This window comes from Amblyomma mixtum, chromosome 3 (genome assembly GCF_055824585.1).
Source record: "Amblyomma mixtum isolate Tamu chromosome 3, ASM5582458v1, whole genome shotgun sequence".
In the NCBI taxonomy this organism is placed as follows: Eukaryota; Metazoa; Arthropoda; class Arachnida; order Ixodida; family Ixodidae; genus Amblyomma; species Amblyomma mixtum.
In genome coordinates this window covers 385,953,444-385,968,614 of record NC_143014.1, presented here as the reverse complement: position 1 = coordinate 385,968,614, position 15,171 = coordinate 385,953,444, and the positions used below count along the sequence as shown (strand labels likewise).

Genomic DNA, 15,171 nt, shown 5'->3' with positions numbered 1-15,171 from the left:
GTCGAAATTTTTCCGGAGCCCTCCACTACGGCCCCTCCTTCTCTCTTTCTTCTTTCACTCCCGAATTCCTCCCTTCCTTCACGGTGCAGTTGGGGCTTCCACCGAAATATGTGAGAAAGATATAACACAACTTCCTTTCCTCATAACCACGTATTTAGAGGTATACATAGAAGGCACAGTGACCAAATCACAACTTTCTATTCACACCACACCACATTTTGACCATCACGGCAAGGTTGAACAAAGTGATTGTTGCTCGCGATGTGAATAGACCGGAGCTGCATGACACCTATACCAAGCACCTGGTAGACGATAAGGCGGGAACAACACATGCGCGAAACGAAAGAAAAAAGTACCGCAGGATAAAAGGAATATATATTTCACGTTTCTTTTTAAGGCCGCCAGATATTCAAACCCTATCAATGCGACTGGCATGACCGATCAACTAAAAAACATTCTCGTTTGGAAAGCGTTAACCACATATCTAGTGGTACCAAGTAATTCGCTCTGAAACAAACCCGTAATGGCAGAAGAGCCCTCCTGACTACTAATGCGCACTTTGTAACCGCTAAGCGCTTTTAATCTTGGTAACAGCAACAGTACATGTCCTTTTTCGAGCACGCATTCGTGTGAGTGTCATAAAATGACATATTCCAAAATCTAACGGAAATAGTCACCCTTCGACGCACTCCGTCCGCTCACGCCGCGAATACCGATCACCATATCACTGCTTCAGAAAAAAAGCCGCATGATGCTGCCACTATCGCTGGAATGACGATTCCTTGTTTATTATTGAAGCAGGTGTCTCTGCAGGATGTGGACGGTGCGGCTAAACGGCGTTCCAGAGCATGTCACCCGCAGGGCTGTACGCATCAACGGCAAGGTCTACTCTGTCGACAGTTGCCAGATGGCATGGAACTTGGTACACGTGTTCATCTTCGACCCCGCGTCGCACCGGTGGGATGTGGTGCAGACGCAACTTCCCGACGCCGGGACGATTACCATTTCCCTCCCCACAGTTGTAGCGTACGGCCCCTGCGCGTATCTGTGGGGCGGCCCGCACAGCTGGCCATTTCCAAGTGTTCTTTATCGCTTCGACCCAAACACGATGACATGCAGCCGTCTGGCGGTGTCCGGTGAGGTGCCTATTGTAGCGGCGGGTGCCGCCAAAGTACACGAACTGCTAGCAACCAAACAATCTCCCTTTATTGCCACACACAGTCATATATATACACACAGCGTCACTGGTGCCTCTGGCGGCAGGTGATCCCCAAACCGGAACCGAAACCACATATACAACATATTCCCTTCCTTATAAAAAGAACAGTTACATGGGTTAGTGATTTAGTAGTGGTAGTACGTTAGTGCTCTTTTACAGAATTATATTTACAGTAACAACAATGTGCTTGTCTTATGCACTTCATACAAAAATATAAAACAATAAGAGGAAGACAAGATACAACTCCATTTACATGTATGTCCACATTTCACAACGTCAGGAAACTAAACACTCGTGCAGATTGTGACAGGTTCATGTTCACTGCAAAACGTGTCTTCCTGTACTTAGTGTCCATGGCGGTCTGGAGGTCGTCTATTCCTTAATGGCTGTATCCTACGCTGAGGTCCCGATGCTTCTGAGAAACTACTGGCGGCAGGCGAAGTCTCTTCCGGCTCACAGCCGGTCACTGGTGGCACTGGCGGCTGCTTCGCAGCAGCCACAGCTGAAGTTCCGGTTGGCGCTTCTGAAACAGGTCTCTCCAAGGTAGGCGGTAAGCTGCTTTCCCTAGCGATGTCATTTGTATCACTCCTTTCCCCCCACCCACAGAGAGATGCAGAAGCTTGTGGCATCCTTGACAACTTTGAAGCGTTGCATGTTTTTCTATCATCAAGTTGGAAAGACGATTGCCCCTGCTTTCTTATCACTTTTCTTGGGCGGCTAAAGGCCAGGTCACCTTTAAAAGCAGTTTTCGGTCTGCGTACTCGTACAAGGTCACCAACATCCACTTTGGTTTCCCTTGCGGCCCTGCGAGCGTCTGTGTATAATTTACTGGATTGTTGCTTTTGCTTCACCCGTTCGCGTAGGCGGTGGAGCTCTGAACTAGGCTCGGTTGCAAATATTGCTGACGGATACCCAACGACATCGAGCCGAGTCCTTGGCAGACGTCCATGCAGGAGAAGTGCTGGGGCAACTGCAGTTGTGGCATGCGGCGTACAACGGTAAATGCCCAAGTATTCTGTTACCGTTTGGCGTAAGGGACGCTGCTCGAGTGTAGCCACTTGAACAAAGCTTTTAAAAACTCTGTTCAACCGTTCCACCTGTCCGTTTGCTTGCGAGTAGTATACGGATGAATGCCGCAAGCGGATGCCGCGATCCTGCAGAAAAGCTTGGAACTCTCGAGATGAAAACTGTGGCCCGTTATCGCAAACAATTTCCTCTGGGTAACCTTCACGTGCGAACACTGACAGCAAGAAGCCTGTTACTGTGCGTGTTGTGGCTTGGTTGCAAAAGTAAACTTCGGGCCACTTAGAAAAGAAGTCGACCAGCCTGATTGCATATCGACAATCGTGTGGTGCTCTCTCAAATGGGCCAACAATGTCCATGCCGAGCTTTAGCCACGGTTCCTTTGGTAAGGGGACCGGGTTCAATGGTGCAGCCATAACCTTCGTGCTCTTGTCCGCTGCCTGGCATATACTACACGTTTGAATAGCTAGCTCGACTTGCGTGTCCATGGCTGGCCACCAAATATTTTCTCGCAAACGTGCTTTCGTTCGTACAATTCCAGGGTGAGCCTCATGAGCAGCGGTAATTATCCGCGGTGTAAGTGATGCGGGAACCACAAGGCGTTCGCCAAGCAAAATCAAATTGTCCACCAGTGACAGTTCATCGCGAAGCTTGAAGAAAGGTTGATGCTCACCCGGCAGAGATTTTTGCGCAGGCCAGGACGATTCAATGTGGTCTTGATTCGTTGCAGTGTGCTGTCTTCCGACTGGGCCTGTTCAAGCACTTCCCTGGTAATGCAAGAAGATATAAGGGCAACTGATACAGTTTCATCTGGTAAAGTCTCTTCTTCCCGAGGAGGTGACGCAGGGAGACGAGAGAGCGCATCTGCTACTCGATTTTGCGAACCCTTCCGGTACTTTACTGTATAGTTGTACTGTAGCAGGCGCTCCGCCCACCGTGCTATCCGCAAAGGACGCCTTCCTGGCCCTTGAGTAGACAGCAATGCGACCAAGGCTTGGTGGTCAGTAAGCAACGTGAAATGGGGTCCCCACAAGTAAACATGCCACTTCTCGCACGCCCAAACACACGCAAGCGCTTCGCGTTCTCCTACTGAATATCTCCTCTCTGCAGATGAAAGCGCTCGAGAAGCAAAGGCGACAGTGTGCAGTTTCTCTCCCTCCACCTGTTGGAGAACCGCTCCAAGCCCACAGTCTGAAGCGTCAGTGGAAACGACAACTGGAAGAGATGCATCGAACATCCGCAGGACGATGTTGGACGCAAGTGCCTCTTTGATCTTTCGAAAACTGGAGTCTACCTCGCCAGACCAAACAAATTGTTGCCCCTTTCGAAGCAGAACGCGCATCGGTTCAACCATATCGGCAAAGTTGGGAACGAACCTAGAGTAGTATTCGACCAGTCCCAGGAACGATCGAAGGCTGGCTGCATTGGTGGGTGCCGGTGTATCTTTGATGGAAGCAACCTTTTGCTCCAGCGGAACAATACCACTTGCTGTGATCCTGTGACCCAAAAATGAAAGTTCCTGCGTATCGAAAATACATTTGCTGTTCAGTTTGAGTCCTGCCTCTTTAATGCGTTTAAGTACTGCTGCAAGGTTATCTATGTGCTCCTGCCGGCCCCGCCCGAAGACTATAATGTCATCTATATAGAAGAGCACGCCCTTACATCCTTGCAGGACTTTGGACATCATACTCTGAAATGCAGAAGGCGCGGAAGCCAGTCCGAAGCACACTCGTTTAAAACGAAAGAGGCCTTCGTGAGTTATAAATGCGGTCAAATCGCGGCTCGCAGGGTGAAGCATGACCTAGTGGTAAACTGATGCGAGGTCTAGCTTAGAAAAATTTGTAGCCCCCACTAAACTATGCAATAGGTCTTCTGTATGAGGAAGGGGAAAGCTGTCTATTACGACAGCTTTGTTTGCTTGTCGAAGGTCTACACAGAGGCGAATACCTCCCTCTTTCTTCTTAACGACCACAATGGGTGACACCCATTAAGATGCCTCCACCCTCTCTATCACGTCCAGATTTTCCAACTGATGGAGCTCTTCCGAGACCAATGGTCGTAGCGAGAGCGGAAGGCGCCGAAGTTTGGATTGCACTGGCTGCACCGTGGATCGCGTTTTGACGTGATGCACAAAACTTTTCGCGAGGCCAAGGCCTGGATCGAAAAGAGATCCAAACTCGCCAACTAATTCCTTTGGGAGGTTAATATCCTGCACGGCTTTCGTCGGGTCAGGGCGCTGTTCCCTTCGAGAATTAGAAGTTAGCGTCGTTTCAAGGCATTGAAGAGATGACCCATCAATCTGTAGACCGAGGGCCTTGATGGCATCGATACCCAAGAGTGAGGTGCCTTGTTCAACGACGTAGAAAAGAAGGCTTGTTGTGCTAGCTTTGTACGTAACGTCAGCGAAGAAACAGCCACGAACCGGAATTGGCTTTTTCAATAGTCCAGTAACCGAACAGTCGGGGCCAAAAGTACTTGGCCTTCAAAATACTGCTTAAAAAGATCGTGTGCAACAATGGAAACTGACGACCCAGAATCTACAAGGAAAGTTATGTCCGCACGGCCAATCGAAACTGTGACGTGAACAGCGGAGCGAGCGGCCGACGTCACAGCCAAAATGCTCAAAACTTCCTCGCTCGGAGAATCTAGGCTGTCTACCTCACGCACCGGAGCGGAGCCTCGTTTCTGGCAAACATAGCGGAAGTGACCCATGACACCGCAATGGTGACAACGCTTGCTTTTGGCTGGACAGCGAACTGATGCTGCATTGTGCTGGGATGAGCCGCAGTGGTAACAATGCGACTGGCAGTTGTGCGCCCGCTTCGAGCTCTCGTCGGATTCTGGTGTACGCGTAGGCGTATTTGCACGAGTATGTATGCGTCCAACATCCACAGAAGGAAATTCTTGCAGATCATTGTACGCCTGCTCAAACTGCCTTGCCAGTAGTACTGCTCTAGCGAACGAGAGAGACGATCCTTCAAGCAGAAGACGCTTGCGCAAGCTCCGAGACGAAATACCCGCAACCAACTGGTCACGCAGCGAATCTTCTTCGACAGGAACAGAGCATGTAGCAGAAAGCTCCCGCAATGCTGTGATGTACTCATTCACTGATTCACCAGCTTGCTGAACTCGCCTACTGAAACGATGCCGTTCTGCAACAACATTGCTTGTTGCCGAAAAATGAGCGTGCAGAGCGGCGACTGCGATATCGTATGACGATGCTTCAGGCCTTGTATCGCCTGTGCCCTTGCTATCTTCCGACGCTTTATCAGTAGCAGTTTGCTCACCGAGCTTGGCGTTGTCTAACGATGGAAGGGGTAATGTGTAAAATATGCGCTGACCTTCTACGCCGAGGCTGTGAAGAAGTAGTGCTTTGCGACGATCTGGCGTGCAGTCAGAGGCCCCCGAAGCAAGCAGGTAGTTCTCGAAGATGCGGAACCATTGCGGCCACGCAACAGCAGGTCGACCAGCCACAGGCAAGAACGGGGGCGGTGGCGCGAGTCCAGAAATGCTCATGGCGCCGGAAAGCAAGCGGCGAAAGTCACGCCCCCGAAATGGTCCCACCCTCGTTGCCAATGTTGTAGCGGCGGGTATAGAAAGAGAAGTTTATTTTTTTCTAATGTCAACAAAAAATACAAAAAAACTGCTGAACTCAATGCTCTGATTAGTCAAGCACATGCGCAGTGACGCAGCACTGGGCACGTCAGTAAGGCAGTAAGAAAGCCGACACTCAGCCGCGCAGGACGATGAAATATGTCGACCATTTGCGCAAGAACTCAGCCTCACTCATTGACAGTGCGTCCACGCATGCTTGCTCAAAGAGGCGCGTGCGGAGGCGCTGCAACATTGGAAACATTGCTCTTTGCGGACGCCCATTTAAGGAAGCCGCTCCACGCTGCCGCCACAAAACGAACATGCCAACACACAACAGCATATTTGTAAACAGTTCGCGTGAACTAGTGCGCGCTTCGAGGCGGGTTAAAAACATCCGTGACACTAGTACCCAAAAGGTGCGCGCCACTACACAGTCGAACATAGCGTGCCGCAACGTTTCTAAAAGACCGCATTGCGGGCATCGGGCGGAGGGCGCCACGCCCCACGCCGCAAGGCGGTCTCTTGTGGGCAGGACCCGCCAGCCTCGCAGCCAGGCGAAGTCCCTGACATCTGCAGGAAGCGCAGCTGAGGTGAGTTGGCGCCAGCGTGCCCGTCTCGTTTTCTGGAGTTGTTCGCGGGTCAGCTCAGCGACCGTTAGTGCTTCACACATCCTGGAGGGCGGGGTTTCATCAACATCCAGATCGGGCACGCTGGCAGTCAACGACGCCAGTGTGCGACGCACGTTAACGAAAAATTCCGGCGGCTGCTCGGCTGTAGGGCCAACCACGTGTTGTGTAAAAAACACGTTACGCGCTGTACCCAGAAATTATGTGAGGAGTGTTCTCCCGGGATAGTCTGGGTTGCGTACAAGATCTCGTACTCCTCGCAAGGCGAGCACATTGCACATGGTGCGGATACAAGGTATACCAAACCCACCCATGTACGATGGAAGGCGCATGAACAATCGTGACACAAGTTCGGTTTTGCCCGCCCAAACGAAAGAGCCACAGGCCGAGGTCAGCCTGCGAGCAAACGTGCGCGGTGGGTTTGCGACGCGGGCGACAAAAAAACATGCGGCTAAGATTGTAGACTTAACTATATAGCAGCGCTCTGCCATTGAAAGGCGGAAAGTTGACGCCACCGAGAGGCGTTTCTCTGCCTTCGTGCGGAGGTTAGTCCAGGTTTCGCATGCTACTTCTCCGCTGGCGAGGAATACTACTCCCAGGACTTTCACTCCCTGCACCCACTCCACCTCGCCCGCAAGGTTCGGTGTGAATGTGCCAAACCTTAGTGCCTTGGTTTTTTCTCTGTTCAATAGGGCCCCCGATATCTCGCTGTACTCGAGAAACAGCCGCGAAAAAGCGGCGTAGCTATCCTTGTCCTTGAGGAAAAGCGACACGTCGTCGGCGTAGGCTGAAACCTTGATTTGACCCTGGCCAGGCAGAGGGAAGCCGCGTATGGATGGGCTGTTGTTAATGCGCCGGATGAGTGTATCCAGGCATAACACGAAGAACGTTGGGGAGAGAGGGCATCCTTGCCTTATGCCGCGGGTGACTGAGAAGGGAGCGCTCTGGTGGCCGTTTACGGAGAGACAAGCATTCAGGTCTGCGTAAAGTAAGCGCAGCCTGCTGACAATTTGCGGTGGGAATCCGAAGGCTTCGAGGACTCCGAACAGATACGAGTGCTCCACTCGATCGAATGCTTTCGCCTGATCAAGCGAAACAAAGCACCCGCTGAAGCCCGTCCTGCTGGCAAATATGAACAGGTCTCTTGAGAGTGTCAGTGCATCAAACACAGAGCGGTCAGGCACGCTGCTGGTTTGAGCCCGGTGCATTAGGTGAGGCAGAATCGTCCGCATTCTTTTGTTTAGTAAAGATGCGACGATTTTGTAGTCGGCGTTTAGGAGGCTTATGGGCCGCCATGCTTGCGGGTCGGAGGAGTCACCTCCCGCTTTCGGAGTGAGTATGATGCGACATTCGCGGAAAGAGTTCGGACGTAACCCATCCGCGAGAAAGCCGTTGACAATCTTCAGCAGTGCTCCTTGGATCTGGTGAAAAAACATTGAATAAAAACTTGTTGGAATGCCGTCTGGACCGAGGGCAGAGGCTGCATTCATACTCTGCAGGATGGCGTGCAGCTCTTGGCTTGTGGCTGGTGCGCAAAGGTTTTCGTGCAGCTCTTCAGCTACTCGTGGCGAGTTTCCAAAAAACCTTTGTAGAAGCCCGTCATACCCATCTTGAAGATGTAGCCAATTGCCCGTTGAGAACAGGTCCGAGAAGTGGCTTGCGAAAATCGCGCAGATGTCGGACGTGATTCTGCTTTGTGTGCCGTCTGGGAGGGTCACGAAAGGCACAGTAGCGGGAGCGAATTCCTCTGCCGTGCCTGCGCGTACGTGTCGCAGCACAGCCGGGTCTGATATAGGCCGCCCGAGCAGGTGTGCGCGACTTGCTGCCCGTGATGACTGGCAGAGCAACACGTGGTAACGTGCTTTAAGTAGGCTCAGGTAATCGCTCATGGCAAAGGTTAAGGGTGCTGCCCTTTGCACTATACGGATGCGCTTGAGGGTATCATTCAGTGCATGCGTTACCCGGCATCTGCGGTCTTGACCGGCCGCCACCAGAGTTGCCTGCCAACGAGTCTTCAGTGTGTCCCATGAATCAGTCGCAACGAAGCTCTTGCACGATGCGGCCAACGCCGTACGCAGCGACGCCAGGCTTTCCGGGTCTGCCAGTAGGCTCGTGTCCATGCGCCACGAAACAGTACGTGGGGTGCCCTCACCAAAGTCGAGCCTGACTGACAAGGGGTGGTGATCGGAAATCACCGGCGTGCCTGCAGGGAACGCGAGAACTTCGCAGCTGACGACAAAAGAAGCGAGCTCTGGTGGAAAATAGAATTTGTCTATCCGACTCGCTGACTGTGCTCTCTCCCGCGTCGCTCCAAAGGCATCCCCGTGAAGCTGCACCCACGCGTCAGACAAGCGGAACTGAGTAACGAGATCGCGGAGCGCGGGGGCACCGGAATAACGGCGATCGTGACCCTGTCCGCGGACGTCACGGTCGATGTTACACGACCAAGTACACGAACTGCTAGCAACGTTTTAAACAATCTCCCTTTATTGCCACATACAGTCATATATATACACACAGCGACACTGGTGCCTCTGGCGGCAGGTTATCCCCAAACCGGAACCGAAACCACATACACAACAGTGCCGTCATCGATTCACGGCAGCACAGCTTGTGTTGTGGGTAACCGCAAGTATATTTTCAGTTACTGGGATCCTTCGCCATATATGCGGGTCCTTGACTTGGATACCCTACGGTGGCATCGTGTCCCCACCAGCGGAGAGGCTCCGGTTCTACATGCCTGCCACACTGCGTCTGCCATCGGGACCCGCATGTATGTGTTCGGCGGCAGCCCAACAGACCGTTCCCTCAACCTATACTGTTTTGAAACGACCACCTCTTCTTGGGTGCGCCCAGAGGTTCAAGGCGTACCCCCTGGGTATCGGCGAGGACATTCAGCCTTCGTGTTCAACGAAGAGCTGTACATTTTCGGAGAGTACAGCGATGTGCTGAAGACCTTCTTAACAGATATGCACAAGTACTACCCCGTGACGTCGTGTTGGACAGCAGTGAAGCCATGGGGCTCAGGCCCGTCTCCCAGGTTCTGCCATGGCTGCTCAGTGATGGTTGAAAGAGTGTTTATCTTCGGTGGCTTTGGGCCGGCACCCAACCAGGATGAGAGGCAGGTTGCTGAGGAGCGAAGGGCGCTGACGGATCTCCACGTGTGGCACTTGGCACCGACACTGCAGAACCTGTGCTTACTTGCAGTAATTGATGCACGGCTGGATCTACGCCCCTTACCACCTTTCATTAGAGAAACGGTCTACGCTATCACTTCTCACCCATCGTAGTCGATGGCAGATGCATCATCTCAAGCAAATTGGGTGCCTTCAGCGAAGCCAGCTTGCTGGTACGGTGATGATGCAACTTCGGCGCAGCTACTTCATACAGAAATAAACACTTCTTTTATACGCAAAGAACGCCTTCCTTCAGTGCTCTATTTTCGCGCAAGCAAGAAAGTCGCTAGTGTTTTGTTTATATTCAGGTCGCTCGCCGGCGCCACGTTTTCGTAAATAATAAATGGAACAAATTTTCTGAACGAAGAGTTATTCACTTAAATCGATTCACCTCCAGCCCGGTGCTTTCTTCAAGCAAGTCGCATTAACACCAATTCGGTATGCCGCCGCGGTGGCTCAGCGGTTATGGTGCTCGGCTGCTGACCCGAAAGACGCGGGTTCGATCCCGGCCGCGGCGGCTAGAATTTCTTTGGAGGAGAAATTCTAGAGGCCCGTGTACTGTGCGATGTCAGTGCACGTTAAAGAACCCCAGGTGGTCGAAATTTCCGGAGCCCTCCACTACGGCGTCTCTCATAGCCTTAGCCGCTTTGGGACGTTAAACCCCATAAACCAAACCAAACCAATTCGGTATGAAGCCCGTGTTAAATTCTAGTTAGCCGCGTAGCCACTGCTGGTCATCCTTTTCAAAGCAGATCGTAGATAGATATATGTGGCGGTAGGCGTCGATTCCAGCTCTTTTCCGGAAACAACTTGCTTCTTTTGCGACGGCTTTAGAAAGCCATACAGTTATCACTTATTTCCGCATGTCTGCTTTCACTTTGACGCTGCTTTAAAGGTTCACTGATTTTAAAGCCTGCTAGTTATGGTTCACTTTTTTCCTATATACATTCTAATTTCAATTTGGAAGCATCCGATCGGTATCTATATCGTCAACCTGAGCCGCTAGAATTCGTCAAAGCTTGTGTAACTGATCGTATCAGGTGGAGACCGCATTGAAGGCAATCGACGGCATGCTGGCTAGTATTTGAAATTTCCCGGCAGCTTATTTACACTGATGGTAGAGCTCTCCAGTGCACTGCGCACGCCAGATACATTCTCGACAAGCCAACCCACGATGGCTGGTGTGAAATGTCCGGCAGATGTGTCTGTGACACCAACTTGAATGGATAAAGCAACTTTGTGCCATGGAGCGGTTCAGCCACAGACGACCTAGCGCCATGAAAAGTGATGAGAATCAACAGTAAAGACTAAGCTGAGAGAATAAAATGTGATAGGCTACGTGGATGGCCGAATTAGAAAGGACGACCAACCGGAGCCAAGGAGGCGATGCAGGACTAAAACATTATATGACATGCGAAAATGAAAGCAAGCATGATGGGAAGGTAACAACATAAAGTGGGTGTATAGGCGAAAGGGAAAACATTATAAAAAAAGCAAGCATGGCCAGCAACGCCCTGCAAAAATTCTTCTGATCATACAAAAGAAAATAATTACAATCAGCAACTGTAGCGCTTCTGTTCGGCTACCGAGCAGAAAGCGACCGTCAAGAAAGAAACGGTGGAGCTTATGCCCTACATTTGTCGCGTTTCACGTAACATCAAAAAAGTGGCAAGCCTTCAAGCGGCCAAGATTGTTTTCTCTCTGCTGTGTAAACTTCGCAGCATGTGCTCGTTTGTGAATAATGCAAAGAAGAATATGCCTCAGTGTACCAAGAAGGATCATAAGAAGTTCACAGGTGTGTTTCAGGAGTCGCGCAGAAAGTTCCCCTCACTTCCCACAGGTTCTACATTGGAGTGACTGGTGCATGTCTTAATGAGAGGGCATGTGGACACAGGCTGCAAATAGAGAATAATCCCGGAGGTCACTCAACTCACCTTTGTAAGCGATTAAAATGTAAGGGTCACGGTAAGAAAAGGTTTCTTGTAAACATACCTTTGGAAACGACGTTTTCAGAACTGAACACAATACAAAAAAAGGGTGGTCGCCGAAGCGTTTCACGATATTAATACTAGTGAGAGGTATCTCAGTACGCCGTACATTTCACTTCGGCACTAAAAAATTGTTTTCTTGGCAAGCCGATTGCAAACCTTTTCGCTACTTTTCACACGTTTTTTTTTTTCGCCGTGCCTCTCTGTAACTATTTCAGGCTATGTTTTTACTCCGTCACCATGTTGCTTCTTTTCGCTCATCCACGTGTTTTTTGTTGTTACCCACCTATCGTGCTTCTTTCCATTTTCATATCTCATATATCCTATTCTATTTCTGAATATGCTGGTGTGGCGTGTACACCTAGGCTACTCAAGCACCTTGGCGTCTCTTTGAGTGTCCGTAATAAGAGGTCACATTACTGGAAAATACCGCGTGCAAACTCTTCAGCACCCTTATCAGACTTGTGTCCCTTACGGTACCTTGATTTTTCGCAGAGCGACCGCCTGAAATCTGTCTCGCGCACTAAAATTCCTTACTTACTCGAAAATATTAATTGCACAGAACTTTATATCCAGGTCTTCAAAACTTTTCGCTCCTTTATGTGAGATTCATATTTTGAATCTTTCTGATCTGAATATCTGTGCTGGTCTGTAAACGCTGGTGGCCTTGGTTTATTTGCCTGTATGTCGGATAAGTAGTTTCACGTTTCATGTTTTTACTCGACATTACACGTCCAATAGTGCGTGCATTCTTGCAAGTAAAGTTAGTTTATGTTTTACCGAACCTTACTGCGTCTTCAAATGTTTCTGATAGCCCCTTTTTGTCGGGCTTAATGCATGCGGTTGTACTTACCTGTTCGTTTCCTACTTGTTCTTTTCTCCCATGATTTCCGGTTTTCAGTATCGAGAAAATCGTTGTAGAAGGATTTAGTTTGTATGCTCTTCTCTCCGTCCATGTACCACGCTGCGTATTTTATTTAATGGAGCAAGTTGTATAGAAAAAAGAGTGCGTTTTTTTTTCACACATTACTGACACATTGCCCGCTAAAACGTGATTAGATCAAAGGGAAATTTTTTTGTCAACGGCAAATTTCCACCTTTGTAATGCCCCCCCTCCCCGTCCCCCCCCTCCGCGCCGCTCCAGAAACAATTGAGCATTGTTTCATCAATCAAGACTTAATAGTCTTCTGTGATATCATACAACAGACATTGCAAAAGAAGTTTAGACACCGCATTCTCTACGATATCACACTGGACTTTCATTTGCTAATGACCCTTTGTTCTTTTTAACTGAGCTACACGACTTCTGGAAGGCGCTCATGATATACTGACAATGCGAATCTTGTTTCTGCAAAAGGTCGCTTCAGAATGATGATTGTTGACATAAAGGGAGTGTAACCCCGCAATGTATTCAAACCCTAGTGGCACTCGCTCTTATTAATGTGCTCTTCATTGTCTTTTTTCTATTGCTTCTTGCTTAGGTTTACCGTGTTATGATGCGTTAGTCGTGTGCTCTCTCCATCGTCTCTTTTCCAATCTTTGGTGACTTGAACGTGTCGTGTTCATCCAACATTTTTTTTTCTAAAGGATGGCACACAGTTCGTAGAGGTAGAACATTGCATGAATTTAATAAATACCATGTTGAATAAAAAGAACATGTCTGGCCTGTGTTTTTTTTTCATCCAAAATAAAAAGTCTGCCTTGTCCTTTTAGTTATGTTCTCTTCCCTCATGGTAGTGGAGTGCAGCCGCTAGATGAGTTCTTTGTAAATAATTGATAAATGAAATATTTATTTCCAAAATGGTATAAATGACATGTTAGAAAAACAAGCTCGCCTGGTCTTGGGTCAGCATGCCAGACACGCAACCGACAGGTCAAGCGTTCGATTCACGACCAATTACCCCAAAATTTGCTTGCAGCGCAACTGAATTGCTTTCTATACTTAGACGTCCAATGAAATTAGAGTCTTGTTTCCACCTTCTATTCATTAGTTTTGCAGTTTTTAATCACTTTTGATTCGACGGCTCCACATGTGACGTCAGCACCCTCTCGACCAATCCGGTTTTCCGCGCACACCAGTGAAGACGCCAACTACGCGGTGTTCTCCGCTGAACGGTACCCTTAACACTACAGCGTTAAAAGCAGTTCGCTCTTCTTCCAACGTGTCAACATGCACCCAGCTAAAGAACTGTTCTTTCAGACAGAACAAAAATATTGAACGTATTTACAAATACCTTTGCTCTACAGGCTAATATAGAGGAAAGGCAAGTACGAAGGGTTTTCAATAACCTATCAGGCCTGGCAGAAAAAAATAATACACGTCAAATGCCAATTTATACGAAGATGGTAATGCAACGTCATCGCATGGCTTGATTTAGGCAGTCGGTGGCGCATTACGCAGCAGATATATTAAACAAATTAGACAGTTGGCGCCTGTACTCCAGTACGTAATCTCCTAGAGCGCTACATGACATGTTCAACTGTAACATCACTGATGATTAACCAATTAATCATATTGCCTGCAGAACGTTAGTCTGCTCGATTCTGCACCACGACAGGGATGCAGCCTAATTGCTCTGTTTCTTTTCCCTCGAAGTCATTTTTTTCTAACTGCCTTATGCTGACAGCTCATTTTAGAGACGTTGGATGCAGTATTTTGTACGAATGCAGACAATGAAGGATTATGTATTCATTTAGAGTCGGTGCCATATTTTGTGCAGTGTTTATTTCACATTAGTTTATTTATTTCACATTCACTTCCGAGGCGCACCTCTTTGTAAAAGTGTTTATAAAACAGGTATGATGCATTTTTAAACAGGTTCTGCTTTTCCTTTTCTTTCGGGTGCCAATCCGCATGATGTTTATAATGTTAATTGGTAAGTTATTCAGCCTCATCTCTACACTCCTGTTCTGTCATTCGCTAGTGTCCTGGCGTTGTGAAGCTTTTCTTGCAGCTTTCCTGCCATGACATCCATCAGCATTGTGTAATTTAAAAAAAAAACTTTCAAATAGGAAAAGCAATCGTTAAATGCATTTATGAATTCAAGCCTGTTGAAACGATCAAATATTAACGTCTGGGCAAAGAGTTACTCCCAGAAGCTGCGCAGGAACAAAAGATGATTTTTCTTTCATTGGAGAGTGTCAGAAATAACTTTTCTACCATGCCCACGATTCCAGTCGAAGCCCAAAATCGCCACCGATTACCACGTTTACATACAACTGTGGTTTTTGTTTTGACGCGAAACCATCTACCTGCAATCCAAATTACTATGTAATGATGTTGGAGACAAGTCTGATGAGTTTCTTCTGTTCTGCATGAGTGAATTCGATAGAAAGAAACAAATTCCATACACGACGAAATCCAAATTGTAATCTTTATTCTCATAAAAACAAGACAGGAAAGCGGTGGCTATGTTAAACTCTCCTGAATGTGTTCCATCACCGTGTTAGGCGTATGCCGGATGTATAAACTAAGTTGTTCCGCAATTTTTAAAACCCGCCTTTTTCTGTAGGAGTGGTATTTACGGCTTATCATTCTCAGCGCT

General features: G+C 48.7%; 1 pseudogene; it reads right to left on the bottom strand.

Annotated features, from left to right (window-relative positions):
- Positions 1-4,229: 4,229 nt before the first annotated feature.
- LOC149357089 (uncharacterized) lies at positions 4,230-5,758 on the bottom strand (annotated as a pseudogene).
- Between the last annotated feature and the right edge of the window lie 9,413 nt (positions 5,759-15,171).